The following is a 21,062-nucleotide window of genomic DNA, read 5'->3' as shown; positions in this document are numbered from 1 at the left end:
TCTTATAAGATTCTCCAGGCAAGAATACAGAGTGGGTTGTCATGCCCTCCAGGGGATCTTCCCAACCCAGGGATCGAACTGATCTTCACACATTACCCACAGTCTAAACCTCTGCTAATCTGTTAATACCCAACTCCTCAACTCAGTATACACACAGAGTGAAGACAAGAACCAAGTGAACTGAGACAGATGAGAACGAGAATTACAATTACTTATCATCATCCAAAATATTCCACAGCCCAAAGCATTTAGTTAACAATATTACACTATAAAAAAGTAATAGGATTATATGTTTCAAAGTAGGACATTTTTCTAAATTGCCATATTCTAAACCTCAGATATACAGATGATACTACTCTAATGGCAGAAATCAATGAGGAACTAAAGAGCTTCTTGATGAAGGTGAAAGAGGAGAGTGAAAAATCTGGCTTAAAACTCAACATTCAGACAAGTAAGATCATGGCATCTGGTCCCATCAGTTCATAGCAAAATAGATGGGAAAACAATGGAAATGGTGTCAGACTTTATTTTCTTGGGCTCCAAAATCACTGAAGATGGTGACTTCAGCCATGCTCCTTGGAAGAAAAGCTATGACCAACCTAGACAACATATTGAAAAGCAGAGACAATACTTTGCCAACCAAGGTCTACCTAGTCAAAGCTACAGTTTTTCCAGTAGTCATGTATGGATGTGAGAGTTGGACTGTAAAGAAAGCTGAGCACCAAATAATTGATGCTGTTGAACTGTGGCATTGGAGAAGACTCTTGAGAGTCCCTTGGACTGCAAGGAGATCAAACCAGTCAGTCGTAAAGGAAATCAGTCCTGACTATTCATTGGAAGGACTAATGTGAAAGCTAAAGCTGCAATACTTTGGCCACCTGATGCAAAGAACTGACTCATTAGAAAAGACCCTGATGCTGGGAAAGATTGAAGGCAGGAGAAGCGGACAGCAGAGGATGAGATGGTTCGATGGCATCACAGACTCAATGGACATGAGTTTGAGTAAGCTCCAGGAGTCAGTAATGGACAGGGAAGCCTGGTGTGCTGCAGTCCATGGGTTTGCAAAGAGTCAGACACGACTGAGAAACTGAACTGAACTGAATGGCAGAAACTGAAAAGGAACTAAAGAGCCTCTTGATGAGGGTGAAAGAGGAGAGTGAAAAAGCTGGCTTAAAACTCAACATTCAAAAAATAAGATCATGGCATCTGGTCCCATCATTTCATGGCAAATAGATGGAGGAAAAGTAGAAACAGTGGCATATTTTATTTTCTTGAGCTCCAAAATCACTGCAGATAGTGACAGCAGCCATGAAATTTAAAAACTTGCTCCGTGGAAGAAAAGCTATGGCAAACCTAGACAGTGTACTAACTGCAGACACATCACTTTGCTGACAAAGTCTGTATAGGCAAAGCTATGGTTTTTCCAGTAGTCATGTATGGATGTGAGAGTTGGACCATAAAGAAGGCTGAGCACTGAAGAACTGATGCTTTCAAATTGTGGTACTGGAGAAGACTGTTGAGAGTCCCTTGGACAACAAGGAGATCAAACCAGTCAATCTTAAAGGAAATCAAAACCGAATATTCATTGGAAAGACTGATGCTGAAGCTGAAGCTCCAATACTTTGACCACATGATGTGAAGAGCCAACTCATTGAGAAAGACCTTGATGCTGGGAAAAATTGAGGGCAGGAGGAGAAGGGGGTGACAGAGGATCATATGTTTGGATGGCATCACCAACTCAATGGACATGAGTTTGAGCAACCTCTGGGTGATAGCAAAGGACAGAGAAGCCTGGCATGCTGCAGTCCATGGGGGTGCAAAGAGTTGGACACAACTTAGCAGCTGAAAAGCAAAATATTTGATAAGAAACTAAAAGGATGGGAAGGAGAAAATGAAAGTGTACAGGGTTTTTATATTACATGTAAACTAGTATAATATTATTTGAAGGTAGACTATGAAGTTAAAGGTGCATATTGCAATTGAAGAATTGTAGAGTAATTCTTTTTTTAAAAAAGCTGTAGCTAACAATTCAAAGAGAGAAAAATGGAACAGTAGAAACTAATTCAAAAGAAGGCAAGATATCCAAAAGGAACAACGAATAGATGTGGCAAATAGAAAACTAGCTCAAGATAACAGACATAAGCCTAATAATATCTGTAATTACATTAAGTATAAATAGCCTAAACAAATACATTAAAAGACAAAGATTGTTAAATAGGATTTAAATTTCTCAAAAAGCATGACCCAAATATATGCTGCCTAAGAGAAACACACTTGAAATGTTAAAAGTAGATGAGAGAAAAACTGTTATGATTCAAATGCTAATCATAATAAAGCTGGAATGTCTCTATAAATATCAGACAAGTAGACTCCAAGACAAAGAATATTACTGGGAACAAAGAAGGATATTTCACAATGATGAAAATGTCCATTCATCAAGATTACAAAACAGCCATAAAAATGAGTGTATCTAATGACAGAATTTCAAATTATATAAAACAAAACTTAGAGGATAACTTAGAGGAGAAATAAGTCCATAATTAGTGTTGTAAATTTCAACAATCCTCTCTCAGTAATTGATAAAACAAGCAGACCAAAAAAAATCAATACAAATAGGAGACTTGAGCAACATTCTCAACAACTTGACTTAATTGATAATGATAGAATTCTCCACTCAACAACTGGAACAGACACAGTGTCTAGGAGACATGTGCTAAGGGCACAGGCAGCATTTACTAAGACAGTATTCTCATCCATAAAGTAAGCCTCAACAATCTAAATGGAGTGATAGAGTAAATTATGTTCTCTGATCTCAATAGAATTAAACTAGAAATAAATAACAAAAATATAGAATATAACCAAATATTTGTACACTTAAAAAAGCTTACTTCTAATCAAGTAAGCCAGAAAGAAAAACACCAATACAGTATGCTAACACATACATATGGAATTTAGAAAGATGGTAATGATGACCCTGTACGCGAGACAGCAAAAGAGACACTGAGGGAGAGGGAGAGGGAGAGGGTGGGATAATTTGGGAGAATGGCCTTGAAACATGCATACTATCATGTAAGAAATGAATCGCCGGTCTATGTTCGATGCAGGATACAGGATGCTTGGGGCTGGTGCACCGGGATGATCCAGAGAGATGATATGGGGTGGGAGGTGGGAGGGGGGTTCATGTTTGGGAACTCATGTACACACGTGGTGTATTCATGTCAATGTATGGCAAAACCAATACAGTATTGTAAAGTAAAATAAAGTAAAAATAAAAATTAAAAAAAATAATAAAATAGAAAAGCTTACTTCTAATCAATCCATAAATCAAAGAGAAATTACAAGGAATATTAGAAAATATTTGTTTCTGAAATACAATGAAACCACAGCATTTTGAATTTGTAGGCTGCAATTAAAGCAATGCTTAAAGGGAAATTTTTATCTTTAAATTCTTGCTCTGAAAAATTTCAAAGATCCAAAATAAATGATTGATACTTCTATTTAACAATATACAAAAAAAAACAAATTCAATCCAATGTTAGTGGGAGGAAGAAAATAATAAAGATAGAAGTACATCAATAAAACTGAGAACAAAAAACCAACAGAAAATCATAAAACAAATGCTGTGGTTTTTTTAGAAAGTTCAATAAAATTGATAAGCCCCTAGGTAGACTGATGAATTAGGAAATATAAAGAAGCAAACTATCAATGTTAGGAATGCAAGGTAAAACATCACTGCAGATACTAGACACATGCCAATAAATTACATAAGTTGGATGAAATGCTCACATTCAACAAAAAGCACAGTTAACGAAATTACAAAATTCAACTCAATAAAAAGTAGACAGTTAAACGCCCCATTCTATTCAATTGAATTCATAATGTAAAACTTGCCCACAAAGAAAACCTTAAGACCAGATGGATTTACCAAATGGATTCACTATTAACTGTTACAGGAATAAATAATACAAATCTTACATAAACTCAGAAAATAAAAGAGGAAACCATTTCCAACTTGTTTTATGAAGCCAGCATTACTTTGTAAACAAAACTAGATGAAAACATTACAACAAAAGAAAAGTAGATCAATATCCCTCATAAATGCAGGAGCAAGAACACTTAGCAAAAAATTAGCAATTAAGTCTGGCAGGATAATATAACTGAAAAGTGGAACATATCCCAGGAATGCAAGGTTGGCTTAACACTGCAAAGTATATCAATGCAATTCACCTCATTAATGGAATTAAGTGGGGAAGTCATATGATCATTTAATAGGAGAAATCACATTTGACAAAAACTAACATTCATTCACAATAAAAATTCTCAACAAACTACAAATAGATGGGGACTTCCTTAACATGATAAAAAGCATCTGTGAAAAATCTACAGCTAACATCATGTTTAACAGTAAAAGCCTGAACACTTTCCCGCCACAAATGAAGGGGAAAAACAAATAAATCCATGTTCAGCACTTCTATTCAATACTAAACTGGAGATAAGAGCCAGTGCAATAAGAAAAAGAAAATAAGAAAGGAAGTGGGGAAAGAAAGGAAGGAAGGGAAAGAGAGAGAAGGAGGGAACCAGGCCGGTAAGCAGGCAAACATACAAATTAAAAGCAAAAAAAAAAAAATCTTTATTTGCAAGAAAGCAAATTATGTATACAGAAAAAATCTTAAGAAACTTAGAAATAAGTTACAAAAAATAAGTGAATTTAGCAAGGTTGGAGGATGTAAAGTCAATACAAAAAGTAAATTATATTTCTATATAATGGCAATAACCAAGTAGAACATTAAAATTTAAAACATTACTTACAATAGCACCCAAAATATAAAATATTGAGGAATACCTTTAACAAAATATCAGTAGGACCTGTACACTGAAAACTAGTAAATATTGCTGAAAGAAATTAAAGATTTCTTTAATTTATTTATTTAAATTATTTATTTAATTTTTTTATTTATTCACCTAAATAAATGGTCAGAATTGCCACATTTATGAATCGGAAGACTCAATATTGAGTCTTTTTCTCAGGATGTCAATTCTCCCCCTGATTAAACAACATATTCTATGTAATCCCAGTCAAACCAGAATGTTTTGTAGAAATTGACAAACTGAGACTAATATTTCTATTAAAATGTAAAAGTCCTATAAGAGTCAAAACAATTTTGAAAAGGAACAAATCTGGAGGATTTAAACTACGTAATTTCAAGATTTACTATAAAACTACATTAGTCAAGATAGTATGATAATGGTGTGAAGATAGACAATGAAATAGATTCATGCATATCTGAGCAATTAGTTTTTAACAAAATAGTCACTGCAATCCAATGTGGAAAGAGTAAGTTTTTCAACAAATTGAACTGAAACAAAAAAGTCAACCCTTACGTCCCACCATATACAAAAATTAATTCCAAATGGGTCATATACTTAAATGTAAAAGCTTAAACTATAAAGCTTCTAGAATAAAACATTGGAGAATTTCCTTATAACCTTAGGGGAGACTAAAGAAAAACTATAAAAGAAAAATCAATAAATTGAAATTTATTAAATTGAAAATTTTGCTCTTTGAAATACCTGAAAAGGAAATCCCCTGACTGAAAGGCCACATCCATAATATATATATCTGAAAAACAAGTCTTCTATTTTGAACATCAATAGACTGGAAATCCAATTTTAAAATGAACAAAAGATTTCAGTGAGAACTTTACAAAAATATATACAAATGGCCAATAAGCACCTGTAAAGATGTTCATTATCACTAGTCATCAGAGAAAGGAAACAACAATGTATTATTACCACCTGGCTATCAGAATGTATAACATCAAAAAGACCAACAATCCCAAGTATTGATAACAATATAGCATTAGGACTGTCAATATACTTCTGGAGGGAGTATAAAATGAAACAATCACTTCTAAAAAACGATTTGAACATTTCTTTTAAAATTAAATATATACTTACTTGCCAAACAATTCAGTATTTTCATGCCCAGTATTTATTAAGAGAAATAAATGTGTATCTTCATAAAAAATACTTTTTTATATGAATGTTTATAGCTTTACTCATAATAGGTAAAAGTGTTCATCAAGAAACCGATGGATAAACTGTGATATAGCCATACAATGCATTACTATCAGTATTTTTTAAATCAATTACTGATATACCAACATGAATAAACTCTCAAAACATTATGCTAAATGAAATAAGCAGACACAAAAATAGTATATACTATGTGATTCCATTCATATGAAGTCCTAGGACAGGCAAAACTAGTATATAATGACAGAAAGCAGATCAGTGGTTGTCTATGGTGAACTTACTGAAAAGAAACCTGGAAATATTCTGGGGATGATGGAAATGTTCTGTGTGTCGATTATAGCTTTGGTTACATTAGTATATACATTTGTCAAAAGTTATCAAACTATGCTTAAAATGTGTTATTTTACTGAAGGAAAATTATAACTCAATAAACTGTCTTTAAGAAATGAAGGATCAATCAAATGTATACTTCAAAGGAAAAGAAACAGTGTACTGAAACACAAGAGAAAACATTTGCCTGACCATCATCTAGTCATTGAATCAAATTAGGAAAGTGTGTGGCATCTCGAACATGAAGCAAGAACACAAAACCTCTATAAAACAGGAATAGAAAGTCAAAATAATTTAGGGTGACAAAGGACACTAACAGAATGAAACAAAAACAGATTTAGATAAAAGATATGATAAATGTAATTAAACTAAAAATGAAATAGCAAACTTAGAAACACTCATTCAATGCAATAAATATTACTCAGTTAGGGTAAAAGTCAACTAGGTTATAAAGAAAATTAACCTAAGAAGCTATACCAACCTATGCATTCAGCAAAAACAAGACCTGTAGCTTATAGTAGCTCAGATCAAGAGCTCCTTATTGCAAAATTCAGACAAATTGAAGAAAGCAGGGTAAAATCACTAGGCCATTCAGGTATGACCTAAATCAAATCCTTTATGATTATATAGTGGAAATAACAAATAGATTCAAGGAATTAGATTTGATAGATAGAGTGCATGAAGAACAATGGAGGTTTGTGACATTGTACAGGAGGCAGTGATCAAAACTATCCCCAAGAAAAAGAAATGCAAGAAGGCAAAATGGTTGTGGAGGCTTTACAGATTGCTGAGAAAAAAAGAGAAGCAAAAAGCAGAGAGGGAAAGATACACACATCTGAATGCAGAGTTCCAAAGAATAGCAAGGAGAGATAAGACAGCCTTTCTAAGTGAACAATGCAAAAAAATAAAGGAAAAAAATAGAATGGGAAAGACTAGAGATGTCTTCAAGAAAATTAGAGATACAAAGGGAATATTTCATGCAAAGATGGGCACAATAAAGGACAGAAACAGTAAGGACCTAAAAGAAGCAAATGAGATTAAGAAGATGTGGCAAAAATACACAGAAGAAATGTACCAGAAAAAGGTCTTGATAACCCGGATAGCCACAATGGTGTGGTCACTCACCTAGAGCCAGACATCCTGGGGTGTGAAGTCAAGTGGGCCTTAAGAAGCATTACTATGAACAAAGCTAGTGGAGGTGATGGAATTCCAGCTGAACTATTTCAGATCCTAAGAGATGATGCTGTGAAAGTGCTGCACTTAATATGCCAGCAAATTTGGAAAAGTCAGCAGTGGCCACAGGACTGGAAAAGGTCAGTTTTCATTCCAATCCCAAAGAAAGGCAATGCCAGAGAATGTTCAAACTACCATACAATTGTGCTCATTTCACATACTAGCAAGGTAATGCTCAAAATCCTTCAAACTAGGCTTCAACAGTGTGTGAACTGAGAACTTCCATATGTACAAGCTGGATTTAGAAAACGCAGAGGAACCAGGAATCAAATTGCAGACATCCGCTAGATCATAGAAAAAGCAAGGGAACTCCAGGAAAACCTCTATTCTTCTTCATTGACTATGTTTTAACTTTTGACTCTGTGGATCACAGCAAACTGTGAAAATTTCTGAAAGTGATGGGAATACCAGACCACCATACCTGCCTCCTAAGAGACCTGTAAGCAGGTCAAGAAGCAACAGTTAGAACCTACATGGAACAGCAGACTGGTTCAAAATTGGGATAAGAGTATGTCAAGGCTGTATGTTATCACTTTGCTTATTTAACTTATATTCAGAGTACATCATGCAAAATGCTGGGCTGAATGAATCACAAGCTAGAATTAAGATTGCCAGGAGAAATATCAATAACCTCAAAAATACAGATGACACCACTCTAATGGCAGAAAGCAAGGGGGGAACTAAAGAGCCTCTTGATGAAGATAGATGAGGAGAATGAAAAAGCTGGCTTATAACTCAATATTTAAAAACCTAAGATCATGCCACCCGGTCCCCTCACTTCATGGCAAATAGATGGGGATAAAATGGAAACAGTGACAGGCTTTATTTTCTTGGGCTCAAAAGTCACTGCAGATGGTGACTGAGCAATGAAATTAAAAGATGCTTACTCCTTGGGAAAAAAGCTATGACAAATTAATTAAAAGATATTTATATAGCAATATTTTTTAAAAGCTATTTTTTTAAAAAAATAGATAAGGCTCCATGAATTAAGAACAACAAAAGTAACTCCTCTAACATACAAAATCACTGGTTTAAGGCTTGTCTTCTATAACTCTGAATGCCAGAAAACAGTGAAGCAATTTTTACATATCTTTCACAGTGAAGCAGAGGTTTTTTTCATAATGAAATAGAAAGACACTCTTAAATATACCTGACCTTGAAAATATATATACATTCCACCACTGAAAATATTACAGAAAAAAAAAATTCTGAGTTCTATTTCCCCAGAAATGATAGACAAATTAATTCAAGCCAATTCTCCTACTGAGAATACTTAGAAAACCAGACACAATTAAATGAAAAAAAAAAAAATGAACCCAGAGAATTTTATGGGAGAATTGTGGGGCCATGATCTAAAAGAAGAAGGGATTGCCAAAAGGTGGACCTGGCATCTGAGTCCACTCTTTCTCCTTTGCCTATTTCTCTTTCTGCCAATTCTGCAACATGAGCCAATTTCAACAAACTCTCTGACACAAGAGAATTAAATTTGGAACTGGTTGACCACCAAAAAATGGGAAACCTAAAAATCACCCTGGGCTGTGGGTAGAGGTCCCAAAAAGTCACACCCTAGGAGTAAAGGGGAACTAGAAATAGACCAACCCTCACAGGGACTGAAGACCAGCTTCAAATTATCTCAAGAATTTATCGTAGATTTTTTTTTTTTTTTTTTGAGCTTCATCAAAGTGACCTGGGTTACCAATGTCTACAGTTTCCTTCCAGAAGCAAACATAAATACTTTCTGAAGAAATACAATTTAATCCTAAACCTCAAATTAACTCTATAGTTTTTCTATCCAATATCTTACACACAATTTTTTCCTAAGAACATAAAAAGATAAGACAGCAAAAGAAATTCAACAGAATCAGAGCCTCCAGAGATCTAGAATACTGAGTTATCAGAAACAGACTTTAAAATAAATATGCTTAATATATGTTATAAAGTAAGACAAATTAGAGATTATAATCAAATAATTGGAACTTTTAAAGCACCAAATGGAAATTCTAGAACTTAAAAACATAATTAACAAAATGAAGACTACATTTGGGAAGCTAAACAACTAATGAGGAGGAAGGAAAATCAGACAAAGAGATTCTGAAAGAAGCATAGAAAGATGAAATAGGAAAGGATAATGCAAGAAATATCCATAGACGACATGGGAGAGAAGATCTAACATATGTGTCACTGGAATTCCAGAAAGAAAGATGAGAATATGGTATAAAACCATTGTTGAAAAAATAAGGAAACTTCCAATTACAACCATGATATTTTAATAATATAAGAACTTATCCTTCAACTGCAAAAAAATGTATAAAGCAACTCATTTCCAACACTGGGTATAGATTTTAACACAAGATTGCAATCTTTTGAAAAAGGAAGAACACACAAATTAAGTTCTACATTCACTTTGGTTTTCTGCCTGGGAATATTTCCAAACTGCAGCAAAAAGAAGTGGAGCCCAATAAGTAATTAGCATTTTCAGTGAGTAGAGGAAACATCACAGTGAAGAATTGCTAAGGCAACTGGAAATTGAGTAAAGGAAGAACAACAGGGAGTGCCAGCGAACAGGCCCCATAAATCTGTGTAAGGATGCTCCTCAGGTCCTTGGCTTAATCCTAAACTTCATGGGCTCACTGAAAAGGTCTGCAAGGACTAGCAGAGAACACAAGCTGAATGGCTTAATGGCTAAAAGCTGAACAGTGATTTTAGAGGTCACATAGGGCTAGAGATGCACTGTATTTCCAATACAGCCAAAGTAAGTAACTTTGGTGAACACACCAGGAATTTAGAAGCCCACAGATAGGTCACTACTAAAAAAGTAAAAGCCAATATCTCTGATGAATATAGATATAAAAATTCTCAATAAAATACCAGCAAACTGACATCAGCAGCACATGAAAAGGATCATTTACAAAGGTCAAGTGGGATTTATCACTAGGATGCAAAAATAGTTCAACAAACACAAATCAATAAATATGATACATTGCGTTAGCAGAGTGAAAGAAAAAAATCATATGATTACCTCAACAGAAGCAGAAAAAGCATATGACAAAATTCAATATCCCTTCTTGATTTAAAAAATCTTAACAAATCAGGCATAGAAGGAAAATATCTCATCATTAATAAGGACCATATATAACAAGTCCACAGCTAACATCATACTCAGTGGTGGAAGGTTGAAAGCTTTTCCTCTAAGTTCAGGGTCAAGACAAAGTACCCACCACCCCTATTCAACATAGTACTGAAAGTCCCAGCTAGAGGAATTAGGCAAGAAAAATAAATAAAAGGTATGAGAATTGGAAAGGAAGATGTAAGCTTGTTTCTATTTCCAGATGACATTATAATATAAACAGAAGATCCTGAAAACACAAGAAAACGTACATCTCATCAATGAATTCTGTTAAGTTGAAAGATACAAAATAGAGATACAAAAATTAGTAGTTTTTCTGTATACTAACAATGCATTTTGTGAAAAAGAAATAAATCAACTACATTTACAATAGCATCAAAAATTATAAAATACTTAGGAATAAACTTAACCAAGCAAGTGAAAGACCTCTAGTCTGAAAACTATAAGACATTGCTGAAAGAAATCAAAGAAAGCATAAATAAATGGAAAGGTATTCCATGTTAATGAAGAGGAAGAGTTAATAGGGCTAAAATTTCAGTACTACCAAAATCCATCTATAGATTCAATGCAATTCCTATCAATATTAAAATGACATATTTTATAGATGTAGAAAACACTCTTAAAATTTATAAGGAACCACAAAAGACCTCAAATAGTCAAAGAAATTCTGAGAAAGAATAAAGCATGAGGCATCACATTCCTTGATTTGAAGCTATACTTTTAAGCTATAATAATCAAAATAGTATGACACCAACATGGAAACAGATCTACAACCAATGGAACAGAACTGAAAGCCAGGAACTAAACCCAAGCATATACAGTCAATTAGTATTTGACAAGGGAGCCAGGAATCTCAATGGAGAAAAGACAGTCTCTTCAGTAACTGGATATTCACAAGTAAAAATAAATATATAAATAAATAAAACTGGACCCCTATCTTGTATTACTCACAAAAAATTTACTCAAAATGAATTAAAGACTTAAATGTAAGTCATGAAAACATAAGAATAAAGCTCCTTCACATGGGTTTGATTATCATTTTTTTAATATGACACCTAAGCATAAACAATAAAATCAAAAATAAGTAAGTGGGACTACACCAAACTGAAAAGCTTTTACACAGCCAAAGAAACCTTCAACAAAGTAAAAAGCAACCTATGGAATGGCAATAAATATTTCTACACCATATATCCAATAAGTAGTTAACATCCAAAATATATAAAGAATTCATACAGCTCCATAGCAAAGAAAAAAAAAAGAAAACAGTATAAAAATAAGCAAAGGACCTAAATAGATGTTTTCCAAAGAAGATATGTAAAAAGCCAACAGGTACATGAAAAGATTCTCAACCCCTAGTCATTAGGGAAATGCAAATTAAAAACCACAATGAAATGCTACCTCACACCTGTTAGAATGACCATCATCCAAAAGACAGGAGATAAGAAATGCAGAAACTTTCTGGACTATTGTAAATTAGTACAGCCATTATGTAAGACAGTAAAAGGAATACTCAAAAAATTAAAACTAGAACTACCATTTCCAGTTCTGGAAATATGTCCCAAGGAAATGAAAATAGTAACTTGAAAGGATATCTGCACCCCCATGCTCACAGTACCATTACTTAACGATAGCCGCGACATGTGAGCAACGTAAGAGTCCATCAACGGATAAAAGTTGTGAGTTCAAATTTCCAGTTAAAAGATAAATAATTACTAGGAGTTGAGGTACAACATGAAGATTATAACTAACACTGCTGTATGATATATAGGAAAGTTATTAAGAGAGTAAATCCTGAGTTTTCGCCACATGGAGAAAATTTTTTTCCTTTCTCTTCTTTGTGTTGATATACGGGATGATGGGCACCAAACTTATGGCAGTAATAATTTCACAATGTATGCAAATCAAATCATCAGGCTGTATACCATAAACTTATACACTGGCCTATGTTATTTCTCAATAAAACTGGAAAAAATGAAAATTTAAATCAAATAGAAAAAAAAATGAAAAATTTTTCAAAAGAAAAAAAAAGGGGGGCAGTTTAATCTTCAAAAGAGCAAAACCTTGGCATGAAACTAGAAACCAACCTCAGAAAGAGCAATGAGGGAAAAAACAACTCAGTTCGGTTCAGTTCAGTAGCTCAGTCAACTCTTTGCAACCTCATGGACTGCAGCAAGTCAGGCTTCCTTGTTCATCACCAACTCTTGGAGCTTGCTCAAACTCATGTCCATTGAGTTGGTGATGCCATCCAACCATCTCATCCCCTGTTGTCTGCTTCTCCTCCTGCCTTCAATCTTTCCCAACATCAGGGTCTTTTCCAATGAGTCATTTCTTCACATCAGGTGGCCAAAATATTGCAGCTTCAGCTTTAGCATCAGTCCTTCCAATGAATATTCAGGACTGATTTCCTTTAAGATTGACTGGTTTGATCTTGCAGTCCAAGGGACTCTCAAGAGTCTTCTCCAACACCACAGTTCAAAAGCATCAATTCTTCGGCGCTCAGCTTTCTTTATAGTACAACTCTCACATCCATACATGACTACTGGAAAAACCATAGCTTTGACTGGATGCACCTTTGTTGGCAAAGTAATGCATCTCCTTTTAATACACTGTCCAGGTTTGTCATAGCTTTTCTTCCAAAGAGCAAGCATCTTTTAATTTCATGGTTGCAGTCACCATCCACAATGATTTTGGAGCCCCAAAAAATTAAGTCTGTCACTGTTTCCATTGTTTCCCCATCTATTTTGCCATGAAGTGATGGGACCAGATGCCATGATCTTAGTTTTTTGAATGTTGAGTCTTAAGCCAGCTTTTTCACTCTCCTCTTTCACTTTACTCAAGAAGCTCTTTAGGTCTTCTTCGCTTTCTGCCGTAAAGGTGGTGTTATCTGCATATCTGAGGTTATTGATATTTCTCCCACAATCTTGATTCCAGCTTGTGCTTCATCCAGCTCGGCATTTCCCATGATGTACTGAGACCAGTTGGATTTGATTACAGAACTTCTACAGGACTGGAGAAACAGACTCTTAGAAGACACAAACAAAACCTTGTGCATACCAGGAGCCAGGAAAAAGAAACTGATCCAGACTTGCCTGTGGGTGCCCAGGAGCCTTGGGTGGAGGAGTGGGTCAACAGTGGCCTGCTGCACAGTCAGGAGACTGAATACAACAGTGCCTGCACAAGTCCTTCTGAAGGAGGTCGCCATTACCTTCATTACCCCTACCATAGTTTGGCCTCAGGCCAAACAACAGGGAGGGAACACAGCCCCACCCAACAAAGGAAAATTGGATTAAAGATTTACTGAGCATGGCTCCACCCATCAGAACAAAACCCAGTTTCCCCCACAGTCAGTCTCTCCCATCAGGAAGCTTCCATAAGCCTCTTATCCTTATCCATCAGAGTGAAAATCACAATCATAGAAAACCAACCAAACTGATCACATGGATCACAGCCTTGTCTAACTCAATGAAACTATGAGCCACGCCATATAGGGCCACCCAAGACCAACAGGTCATGGTGGAGAGTTCTGACAAAATGGGGTCCACTGGAGAAGGGAATAGCAAACCACTTCAGTATTCTTGCCTTGAGAACCCCATGAACAGTATGAAAAGGCAAAAAACAATTACATGTAGACTAAACAATCTGCTACTCAAAAACCAACGAATTAACAATGAAATCAAAGAGGAAATTAAAAAATGCCTGAGGAAAACAACAATGAACACTGAAACAACAAAAGAATATATATATATATCTAAAACTGAATCACTTTGTTGCACAGCAAAAATTAACACAACATTGTATGTAAATCAATTATACTTCAATCAATTTTTAAAAGTCAATAAAATAAATATTAAACTTAAAAAGAAAAACCTATGGGATGCAGCAAAAGCAGTCCTAAGAGGGAATTTCACAATGCTATAGGCCTTTCTCAAAAAAAAAACAAGAAAAATCCTGAATAAACAACCTATACTACCACCTAAAAAACTTTTAAAAGAACAAACAAAACCTAAAGTAAGCAAAAGAAAGGAAATAATAAAGGTCATAGAGGAAATAAATAAGAGATTGTTTAAAAATAGAAAATAATCAAAGAGCTAGTTTTTTGAAAAAGTATAAACAAAATCAAAAAACCCTCTGGCCAGGCTCACCAAGAAGAAAAGAAAGAGGACTCAAATAAACAAAATAAGAAATGAAAGAGGAGAAATTATAACCAATTCCACAGAAATACAAAAAAAAGTATCAAGAAAACACTATGAACACTTTTATGCCAATAACATAGACAACCCAGATGCAAAGGACAAGTTTCTAGAAACATACAGCCTGCCAAAACTGAATCAAAAAGAAATATAATTTGAATAAACTGACCACCAGAAGTAAAACAGAATCCATAATTTTAGAAAAAAACTCCCTGCAAACAGAAGTCCAGGATGAGGTGGCTTCACTGGGGAATTCTATCAAACATTCAAAGAAGAACTATACCTATCCTTCTCAAACTCTCAAAAGACTGAAGAGGAGGGAACACTCCCAAAGTCACTCTATGAAGCCAAAACCAAGGATCCTACAAAAAAAAAAATTATGGGCCAATATCTTTGATGAATATAGATGCAAAAATCCTCAACAAAGTATTAGCAAACTGAATGCAGGAACACATAAAAAGGATTATACACCATTATCAAGTTGGAGTCACAAGACAAGGATGCTTTCTCCCATCACTTTTATTCAACATAGTATTTAAAGTTCTAGCCACAGCAGTCAGACAAGAGAAAAGTAAAAGGTATCCAAATAAGAAGGGAAGAGGTAAAATTGTCTCATATATATATGACATGATACTCTATAAAGAAAACACTAAAAACTCCACACAAAAACTATTAGAACTGATAGACAAGCAGGATACAAGATTATTATACAGAAAGTTTTTGCCTTTGTTTACATTAACAATGAACTATATCAGAAGGAGAAAGTAAAAAAAAAAAAAAAAAAAAAAACAATTAAATCACATTTTAAAAAATATCTAGGAAAAAACCTAACCAAGCAGGTTTAAGATGTATACACTGAGAACTATAAAACATTGATAAAGGCAACTGAAGATGATTTAAGGAAATGGAAAGATATCCCATGCTCTTGAATTGGAAGAATTAATACAGTTAAAATAGCCACACTACTCCAAACAATTTACAGATATAATGTGAACCCTATTAAATTACTCATGACTTTTTCACAGAACTAGAACAAATAATTCTAAAATTTATAAAGAACCACAAAAGACCCAGAATTGCCAAAGTAATCCTGAGGAAAGAGAACAAAGCTGGAGGTATAACCTTTCAGACTTCAGACAATACTACAAAGCGACATTAATCAAAACAGCATGGCTTTGGCACAAAAGACATACAGGTCACTGGAATGGAAAACAGAGCCCCAAAATAAATCCACACACCAATGGTCAATGAATCTTCAATAAAGGAGGCAAGAATATACCATGGAGAAAAGACAGTCTCTTCAAGTTGTGTTGGAAAAGCTGGACAATCACATGTAAATCAATGAAGTTAGAACACTCGCTTATACCATATAAAATAATAAACTCAAAATGGCTTAAAGACTCAAATATAGGGATTCCCTGGTGGTCCCACTAGAGACTAAGACTCCACGCTCCCAATGCAGGGAGCCCAGGTTTGATCCCTGATCAGGGAACTAGATCAAACATGCTGCAATGAAGAGCTCCTATGTTGCAACTAAGGATTTTGCATGCTGCAACTAATAGATCCTGCATGCTACAACTAAAAGATTTCACATACTGCAACTAAAACCCAATGCAGCTAAATAAATAAATAACTATTTCTTTAAAAGACTTAAGTATAAGACACAACACCATAAAACTCCTAGGAGAAAACATAGGCAAAATATTCTCTGACACAAATCATAGCAGTATTTTCTTAGATTGTCTGCCAAGGCAAAAGAAAGGAAAATAAATAAACAAACAGGACCTAATCAAATGTGCGAGCGTTTGCACAACAAAGGAAGCCATAAACAAAATGAAAAGCAAATCTACAGAATGGGAGAAATTATTTGTAAATGAAGCAATTGACAGGAGCTTAATTTGATTTAAAATCAAATCAAGTAGCAATTATATTACATATATGTGGACAAAGTGCTTCAATTAAAAGGCAAAGATCATGAAAACTGAGTTTAAAAACTAGAACTATATGCTACTTACAAGACACACATGAAATACAAAAATATTAAAAAGTTGAAAACAAAACATTGGAAAATACCACACATGCACTCTTCAAAGCTGGTGTAGATATATTAGAATAAAACAAAGTACATTTTAACAGACAAAAAGGCATTACTAGTAGAAGGCAATGGCACCCCACTCTAGTACTCTTGCCTGGAAAATCCCATGGACGGAGGAGCCTGGTGGGCTGCAGTCCATGGGGTCGCTAAGAGTCAGACATTGCTGAGCGACTTCACTTTCACTTTTCACTTTCATGCATTGGAGAAAGAAATGGCATCCCACTCCAGTGTTCTTGCCTGGAGAATCCCAGGGACGGGGGAGCCTGGTGGGCTGCCATCTGTGGGGTCGCACAGAGTCGGACACAGCTGAAGCAACTTAGCAGCAGCAGCAGCAGTAATAAAGAAGTGCACTTCATAATGGTAAGTCTCAGTTCACCAGGAAGATGTGTGTGTGTGCTCAGTCACTTCAGTCGTGTCCGACTGGTCGTGACCCTATGGACTGTAGCCCACCAAGCTCCCTTGTCCATGGAATTCTCCAGGCAAGAATACTAGAGTGGGTTGCTATAACTTCCTCCAGGAGAACTTCCCAATCCAGGGATCAAACCCCCATCTCCTGTGTCTCCTGCATTGCTGGCAATTTTTTTTACCACTGAGCCACCAGGGAAGCCCCACCAAGAAAATACTGTATTCTAAATTTGTATGCATCTAATAATACAGCTCCCAAATTTATACAGCAAATACTGACAACTACAAGGTGGAATATACAAATCCACAGTCATCATGGGAGAGTTTAACATTCTACTCTTAGTAACTGATCCAAAAAATATACAAAAATGCAATAAGGATATAGAACATTTGAACTATACAATGAAAAATTTTATTTAATTGACATACATAGAACATAGTACCAAACAATAGCTAAATATAAGTTCTTTTTAAATACACAGGAACATTACAAAAATGACCATAAACTTACCCTAAAGAAAGTGTTAAAATTGTCAAAGTAATGAAATAATATGAAGTATATTGTCTGACTATAGAGGAATCAAGCTATAAATCAATACAAAACCTCACTACAAAAACCTCCTTATGATTAGAAATTATCATCCTTCTAAATGACGCATGGATCAAAGAAGAAACCTCAGGGAACTTAGGACTCAGCATAACACAGAACGTTTTAGCAAGTACAAGGCAAGAGACACAAAAGGTATAAGGAATGAAAAGGAGACATTAAACTGTCATCTTGTGCTTCTGCTAAGTCACTTCATTCATGTCCAATTCTTTGCAACCCTATGGACTGTAACCTGCTAGGCTCTCCTGTCCATGGATTCCCCAGATAATATTGGAGTGGGTTGTCATGCGTTCCTCAAGGGATCGAACCTGCATCTCCCTCATTAAGGTTCTTAACCACTAGGGCCATCTGGGAAGCCCTAAACTGTTATCATTCAAAAATAATACAACTTTACATATGAAAAATTTTTAATAAGTGTCTGCACTTATTAAAAAGTGTCTGCAAATATATTATTAGAATTAAAAAGTGAATTTACCAAGGTGGCCAAATATAAGATCAGTATACCCTGGTGGCTCAGACAGTAAAGAATCTGTCTGCAGTGCAGGAGACCCAGGTTTGATCCCTGGGTTGGGAAGATGCCCTGAAGAAGGAAATGGCAACCCACTCCAGTATTCTTGCCTAGAAAATCCCATGGGCCGAGGAGCCTGGCGGGCTACAGTCCATGGGGTTGCAAAGAGTCAGACACGACTAAGCGACTAACACTTTCATTTTCATACTAGAATTAATTGCACATCTACATATTAGCAAAAAGGGTTATAAAATATAATTTCTAAAAGATTTATCGTTGATAATAACATCAAAAGATAAATAAATACCTAGTGACATACTACATGAGTCACAGGCAAGACATCTACACAAAAACCAGAAAACAGCATTGAGGGAAACTAAAGAAAGCCTAACTAATTGAAGAAAGATATGTTTTGGTTTGGTGCCAGTTTCCCAAAATGATCTGGATTCAAGACAATTATCAATCAAAATCTTAGTTGCTTAGGTATGTGCTTGTGTATGTTTAACTTGACAAACTCTTCAACTTAGCAAAACTTGAAGGAGGAAGAGAAGAAGGAAGAAGAGGAAAGCAGGGGGAGACAAGGAAGAGATCAACAATTATGAGGTAGAAAGATCTGCACTAAAGAATATAAAATTTTATTATTATCCATTAAAACTGGATAGATTCATACCCTCTGATCCAGTACTTCCACTCTAGGCATATGTAACAGAATTCTCTGCATGTGTATACTCAAAAGATATGGGGAAGAATGTTCACAGCAGCATTATTTATAAGAGCCAAAACGTGGGAACAACCCAAATATCCATCAATAGGAAAACCTATACATAAACTGCGGTACATACATTTGGTAAAATATGTATATAGAAAAAAAATGAACAAAGTGCAGTTATGCTCAACCCATGAACAAATCACACACACATACGTGTGTACACAAATGATGTGTGCACATTCCATTTATATAAAGTTTACAAATAGGCAAAAAGAATCTCTGATGTTGGAAACAAGGCTAGTGGTTAATTAACTATGGCACAGAAGGAAAGGCAATCATTGTAGTAAACATGGTGGGAGATTTTCCATATATACTTAAAATTTGTATTATTTTATATGTGTATAACACACCAACAAAATGGTTAAAAGCATTTTAAGTTATGTGGAGATAAAATCAATATAATAGGAAAATAAATAAGAACTCAATGAGGAAGAAGTTATGACATAAAAGGATTGGTAGGTTTTCTTGTATTTTAAACTTATATACAACTCAAAAATCCAACTGTACTAATGTAGAATTAGATATTTGGTAGGCTAGGCCAAAGTCTAACCTCGCAGCACTATCTTCAGCTAGTTGCACTTCATCTACTTTTGCCACAATCTCAGTCTTAGAAATGTATATGTACCACAATTTTGTCCTGTAATTCAGACAGAAACTACACAATAACTGGTGCTAACCTTTGCTAACAAAGGCTAAATTATGTACTAGTTGGCATATTGTAGCAAGAAAATTGCTGAATAGTTTCTTTCTCCCCAGAGAAGCAGAGCTTTATAGAACAATCTAATGGCTATTTCATTGCCAAGAAACCTGTAATTTTTGCATCATTAAGACGTGTATTTAATGACCAAAATAATTGGGGTAATTTTTGTTTATGATAAATACTAATAAACTCAAAAGAAGCAAACACTGTAGATTACCAGATCCTCACTATTTGATCTTCTTCATATGAACTGTAATATTCCCACATTACTATCCTTTAAAAGCAATCAATACATTAAATATAAACATATGCATAGTTAAAATTAGTAACAATGATTAAATCTAGGTGGCTATATGTGTTCTCATAATGTTAGTCTTTAAACTTTTCTATATTTGAAAAACCTCATAATGAATGGGGAGAGGTAACTTTGTATAATTATATACAATATAATCTATTATTGTAAAAGGTACATTCCAAAAACTGGAGGGAAATAACCCAAAATGTTAACAATGGTCATTTCTTGGTAATATTTCTTTTCTCTCTTTCATATTTCTATAATTTTTCTAAAAACAAATCTTTCTCCTACAAAAAAATAAAATTTACATCTTAAAAAGGAGACATATCACTGGGAAGACATACAATGTTGCTGGTCCCTAAGAAAGCATTTAATCTTTGAGTCCATAAAATTCTATCTCCACATAATTTTTATTATGGCGAATATTTAAGGTTGTAAAGACATCTAAATACTGATGATACCCTTTAGTGCATATTTCATTGCAGGAAGAATTGCGGAAAATTTCCAGTGCTCCAGCTAAAGTTTAATTACAGAACTGAACTGAACAGAAAAATGTAGGTTTTTAATGAAGATGATCTAGAATCAAACTCAAGCTATGCTCTTTTATTATTTGTGTGAGTTTAGTGATGTTACTTAAACTCTGTCCCACTCTTGATCTGTAACATTAAAATAAGAAAATATACCTCCCAAGATTTTTGTGAGTATAAATTGAAAAAACTGTCTGTAAAACTAAATATGGTGCTTGGTCCACATATTCTGTTCAGCTA

At 34.7% G+C, this 21,062-nt stretch overlaps 1 protein-coding gene across 1 annotated transcript in view; it reads right to left on the bottom strand.

Annotated features, from left to right (window-relative positions):
- Positions 1-21,062, bottom strand: part of UNC79 (unc-79 homolog, NALCN channel complex subunit) — a 225,599-nt gene that overhangs the window by 168,339 nt on the left and 36,198 nt on the right. The gene's annotated exons all lie outside the window — the stretch shown is intronic.

The sequence above is a fragment of the Budorcas taxicolor genome, chromosome 21, assembly GCF_023091745.1.
Source record: "Budorcas taxicolor isolate Tak-1 chromosome 21, Takin1.1, whole genome shotgun sequence".
NCBI lineage: Eukaryota > Metazoa > Chordata > Mammalia > Artiodactyla > Bovidae > Budorcas > Budorcas taxicolor.
This window is presented reverse-complemented; position numbering and strand designations above follow the sequence as displayed.